The sequence below is a fragment of the Anser anser genome, assembly GCF_964211835.1.
Source record: "Anser anser genome assembly, chromosome: 2".
Lineage (NCBI taxonomy): Eukaryota > Metazoa > Chordata > Aves > Anseriformes > Anatidae > Anser > Anser anser.
In genome coordinates, this window is record NC_139721.1 from 94,241,640 (window position 1) to 94,247,661 (window position 6,022).

The window sequence follows — 6,022 nt, forward strand, 5'->3', positions numbered from 1 at the left end:
GCCCCCAGGCAGCAGCTCTTCAAGAACTGCTCCCACATGGGTCTCTAACACGGGGTCCATCCGCCAGGAGCAAACTGCTCCAACACGGGTGCCCCACTGGCGGCAGCTTTCCCCAGACCCCCTGCTCCTGCGTGGGCTCCTTTCCACAGGCTGCAGCTCCGGCCCGGGGCCTGCTCCTGCGGGGGCTCTCCATGGGCCGCAGCCTCCTCCAGGCCACATCCTCCTGCTCCACTGGGGGCTCCTCCACGGGCTGCAGTGTGGAGATCTGCTCCACTGTGGTGATTCGTGGAAGAACTCTACAACTCAAAGCAAATGAGTTATAAAGTAGGTATGTGGTTTATTTTGGCGCTGGGTGCATGCGGGATAGCTCCCAAAGGCATGCGCACCCTAACACGGCAACTTGCTTTGGTTATATGCAGTAAAAAGTTACATATGCATGAAGTTTCCCAATACGCCTATACATATTCATAACCCATGCTCGCTTTGTATTAAAATTAGCTCCAAGAAGTCATTTCCAGAAACTCCTCCCATCTGCGCCTGCACAGTGCCTTCTGGTGGTGGTCGTCGGGGGGTCGTGGAGATGAAGGTTGATAACTCCTCTTCATCACCACCAGTTGACCCCCGTCTTTGTACAGACTCAGCTGCTCCTTGGCTCTTGTCCAAACCACAAGGTCAGTCTCAGCTGTTTTTCGAGACAGGTTCCTTGTTTTGTCAGGAAACATCCCCTGTGAGGGGCCCCGAGACTCCTTGTTTCAGTTAATTTACACAGTAGTAAGCAAAGACACTCAGCAATATCTATTTTAATGCGATTAAGCGAGACCCCATTCTTCCATTCCTGGCTTTAATAATTACGATTGTTTTATTTAGAAATCATTAACGTGATTAAGCAAGCCCCCATTCTTCTATCCCTGGCTTCAGTGGGAACCATGGGCTGCAGGCGGACAGCCTGCTCCACCAGGGGCCTCTCCACAGGCTGCAGGGGAACTTCTGCTGCATGCCTGGAGCACCTCCTGCCCTTCTGCACTGACCTTGGGGGCTGCAGGGCTGGTTCTCTCATGTTTCCTCACTCCTCTCTACCAGACACTGTTGTGCAGCTTTTTTTTAGCCTTTTTAATTATATTATCACTGAAGTGCCACCAGTGTTGCTCATTGGCTCAGTTTTGGCCAGTGGCAGATCCCTTTTGGAGCTGGCTAGAACTGACTCTTCTCTGACATGGGACCTCTCTCTCCCAGAGCTCACCCCTGCAGCCCCCCTGCTACTGCAGCCTTGATACAGATGCTAGGAGATGAGGTTGGAACTTGACGCTGGAGATGAGGCTGGGATGTGGGGCTGCAAGGTGAACTTGGAACTGGAGGCTGCCACATGGAAGTAGGATGTGAACTTTTGACATGAGGCAAGGACCTGACATAGGGAGATAAGGATGAGAAGTGAGGCTGCAACAATGAGGCTGCAAACAGACCTGAGCCAAAGCTGGACCACTGAAACAGGCCTGAGCAAATGAGATGTGAATCAGGCTGCCAGTTGGTTTTGCAAGTACAGGCTCTCTCTCTGAGGCTGGGGCAGCTCCTGGGTGCTGTCAGGATCTAAAAGGGGGGTTACCCAGCCCATGGGTGGATAGAAATCACAACAGTGGGTTAGAATCAGTTAGTGGGACATTCCAGCTTCAAGCAGTTCGAGGGGAAAACAACACTGAAATCCAGCCCAACTACTAGAAAGAAAGAAGCATGTGTAGCATGGGAAGCTTCTCAAAGAAGCTCTGTTCTAGGTAAAAAACAGGCCCTTTTTATACCACTGAGACATAAGATGGTGTAGGACACCAACAGTTCAGATAACCAAGAGATTCTGTTTGTTTCTACCATCCTCCTATGACAGCCAATAGTTGATGATGTTCCTGATTTTCTTTAAACAACTCATTTCTCATGCACGTTCCCAATTTCTCAACTTCCTTCAAGGCTCAACTTCCTCGTGCCCAGGCTCTTTTTCACCTCCCCAGGTGATAAGTTGTTCCTCAGATTCTTGTTGTGTCCTCCTCGATGGTTTCTTCAGGGCATCTCCGGTGCTCAGGTGTCCAGCTGCACGTCAAGGACGTCCCTGGATCCCAGGCACAGTTTCCAGGCTGAAGGCTGAGCTCCCAGCCTGGACCCCAGCCTGGCAGATGTTGCTCCTGTCAGTGTGGAGCAACCATTTCATGTCAGCATTTTCTCAGAACAGTCACATTAAATCCCTAAGTGCTGCCATCACGGGCATCCTAAGAGCCTTCTGATGTCGCCAGAGAGTCACCATCACCCTATGGCCTCACGAAAGGCAGCTGACCATAAGTGCCTGAGTGTCCAACCTTCGTTGAGTCTGGCTGGTGGCACTCGAGAGGTTGAGGTCCTACTGCTGGAATGCGAGAGGTGGAGGTGTTGCTAATGGAAGGCGCGACGTCGAGGTCATTCTGGTGGCATGCGAGACATCAAGGTCCTTCCTGTGGCTCGAGAGACATGAGGTCCTTCTGGGTGGCAGGTGAGGCACCCCGGTCCTTCTGGTGGAACTTGAGATGTCGAGGTCCTTTTGGTGGAACGCGAGATGTCAATGTCCTTTTGGTGGCATGTGAGATGTTGAGATCCTTCTGGTTGCAGGCCAGGCATCAAGGTCTTCCTGCTGGAGTGCAAGGTGTCAAGGTGCTGCTGGTGGGCCACGAGTCTTTGAAGTTCTGCCAGCAACCCACAAGGGAGGTGCCGAGGACCAGAGGTGCTTGATACCTGCTTGTCATTAGAGCAGTGTCCCAGGGAGGACAAGCATCTCCACACTGGAGCAGCCGCAGGCACCATGAGCAGTCCATGCCAGGAACTGCCTGCGGAGGCCCCCATAGAAGAGACCTGCACCATCTGCTTGAGCCCTCTGGCTGATGCAGCATGGCTGGACCCCTGAGGCCACTCCTTTTGCATGGGGTGCATCCAGCTGTGGGCCACCCACAGAGCCACCTTCCCGCTCTGCCACCAGCCCATCATTACCATCATGAGGCTGGTGCCGTGCCCTGTGCGGGACACCTCAGCCCACCGGCCCCGGGGAAGTTTCCAGCAAAACGCGGGGCCGGGGCGGTAGCAGGAGCAGCAGATGTAGCAGAGCCCCTCCAGCTACTGGTCCCGCAGTGTCTTGCCCAGGTTAAAGGAGCACAGCCCTTCCATGCCACAACAGCTTGTCCACAGCTTCTCGTGGTGCTGGAAGCAGGACAGGCGCAGATGGCCCCACTCCCCACTGAACACCAATGCCAGGGACATGTCATGGCTGCGCAGGGCCCAGCAGGAGGAGCCAGGGGCCAGCGACCATGCATCTGGGCAGGCAGCCGGGCCTCATCTGGGGTTGGGCTGCTGGCAGCAGCCACCATAATTCTTTCATTAAATTATTGTATTATTTTTCAAAGCCTCTGCCTGCAGTCATTTGTGTGGCGTCATGTGGAGGGGGCTGAACGCAGCCCGCTCCCACCCCACAAATTGTTTTGGGGATGTTGGCTGCAGCTGGGAGAGGACAGATGGACGGGGAATGGCTGCAGGTGGCAGGCACCTGTGGGAGACTCGGGGATGGGAATTCATTTTGGGGGTGGAAAATCATCATGGGAATGGGAAAGTGCGGGTGATGGGGGCAGCCATCAAGTTGACCATGCCCTAAAGGGAAAAAAGGCACTGAAAAAGTCTCCTGAACCTGGGGCAGAAGAAAACAGCTGCCAGCCTGAGAACCAGGCCTGGGAACCTGGAGCATCCTTGGGAGGTGCTACTGTCCTCTTGGAAGTACAGCTGGGTACCATCCCTGAAGATGCCAGCAACAAGGCCAAAAGTAAGGAACTATAACAGCAACTGACTATCTGAAAAGGAATAATTAGTCTGGGAAAGGTACAATTTTGAGAGACTAGGAAACATCATCGTCCATTGGTTGTCTCAGGTGAAATAGAAATTAGAATCATCTTTTGGCTGCTCTAAGGAGGTGGTATCCTTATGCCCTCTTATGTCTCTTTTGATAGAAAAAGTATTCCTTTTCTATCCAAAATGCAGCACCTCCCTTTCTCCCTCAGAACTTCCTGTGCTGCATGAATGTTTCTTCAGGATTTCCAAAACCAATTGAACCTTTGCTGGGGATGCCTGGCTGACTCCAAATTCTGTGATGTGGATCATCTTCTAAGCGAGACTTTGTTCTTTATTCATTTGGGCCAACTCCTGGGTCCACTCCTGAGGTTTGGTCCATTCTGAGATTGGTTTTCTTAATTAGACCCTTTGAGGTCAGTTTGATAACCCACTTCTGGGATTGGTTTGATGCACTTGGAAATGGTAATATTATGAAGTACACACATATGTCCGTAATCTGTCATAAGTATAGTCTTGGTAAGTGTAAGCATGTTTGCCATTATAGTATCAATGTTTGCAATCCATAAGTATATTTACTGCTCTAGAACTATAGATAAGTATGTTGAACCTAGAATACTAATGTAAATTTGCTGCTAGAACAGGTGTTTTCCTGCATCTAGTTGCCTTCCTACTTCTGCTAATTGCTGCTACTATTAATTAGTGCTATTCCATCAATTTCCACAACATATATATACATATATTTGCTTCCTGGTAATATCTGTAATAGCCTGATATCTCTATCCATGCTTGCCTTTAATCACAGAATATTAGCTAATTATTTTTCAAAGCCTCTGCCTGCAATCATTGGTGTGGTGTCATGCGGAGGGGGCTGAATGCAGCCCACGTGATTTGTGGTCATCTGTATTATAGAAAAGTTTTTAGAAAATAAAGGCTCCTGCTTCCACGTGGACTCTTCTCTGCAGGTTGCAACTCCAGCCCAGAGTCAGCTCCTGCAGGGGCTCTGCATGGGCTTCCTCTCCACAGGCCCCAGGAGAACTTCTGCCCTGTGCCTGGAGCACTTCCTGTCCTTGTTCTTCACTGACCTTTGTGTCTGCAGGGTTGTTTCTCACATATTTCGTCACTCTTCTCTCCCAGTTGATGTTGCACAGTGTTTTTTTTTTTTTTCCCTTTCTTAAATCTGCTCTCACAGAGGTTCAGCTCTGGCCAGAACAGGTCCATTTTGGAGCCAGTTGGAGCTGGCTCTTTTCTAACATGGGCCAGCTTCTGGTCCCTTCACAGATGCCACCCTTGCAGCCCCCCTGCTACCAAACCCTTACCACATAAATGCAATACACCTGTCAGCATCATGGCCTGCTAGTGTCAGTGCCTCTGGTGCTGGACTGTAGACCAGGAGACTGTTCTAGCTCTCTAGGGTGGGAGACGTGGAGGCGTGTATAGGCAGTTTGGCCTGTACACCCCAGCTAAGGTGTCACAGGGATTTCCTTGTCCCCTCTGAGGAGCTGGGGCAAGTCCCTTCACCTGGGCCCGAAGGAGCTTGTGGATGTCGCAGAGGTCCGGGGGAAGGAATGAGATGTCTGGTAGGCTAGACAAAGTGTGCTTGTGGCTGTGCAGCCTGCAGAGGGTTTGGTGTGGCTGAAGTGTGGGAATAGGCTTGGGAGTGGGCAGGTGGTTGTATCTTGCTTGGGATGTGGCAGCTGTGTTGAAGGGGAAGCTGAGGGGGGGTGAAGTCATCATCTTGCCAATAAGTGAGTTGCTTGTGTTGCACAAAGCAGGTGAAGTTTGTAAAGTGTGCAAGGTGGTGGCAGAATAAGATGCCAGCAAGAGTAGCGGTGGGAAGACTACTGCTATTCAGAACAGAACAAAAAAGGAGACTGAGCAGCTGATAGTTACTGTGGCACAGTGGGGTGTGCTTAAAAGCACACAGGAGAAATCCTTTCTCCTATCTATGCTCGTACTACCTTGGAACCGCCTGAGCCCGTCTGATCGCGGAAACTAAGCAGGCTTGGGCTTGGCTAGTACTCGGATGGGAGACCGCGCAGGAATACCTAGCTTTGTAGGCCATTGCATTCTGTTTGGCACTTCTATTTCCGAGGCCGCACGGTGGCTCTGCCCCTTTTCATCCTTCCCCTTTTCCTTTTCGGGCCGGCCAGGCGGCGGCGCGGGGCGGAGCAGGCCCGGC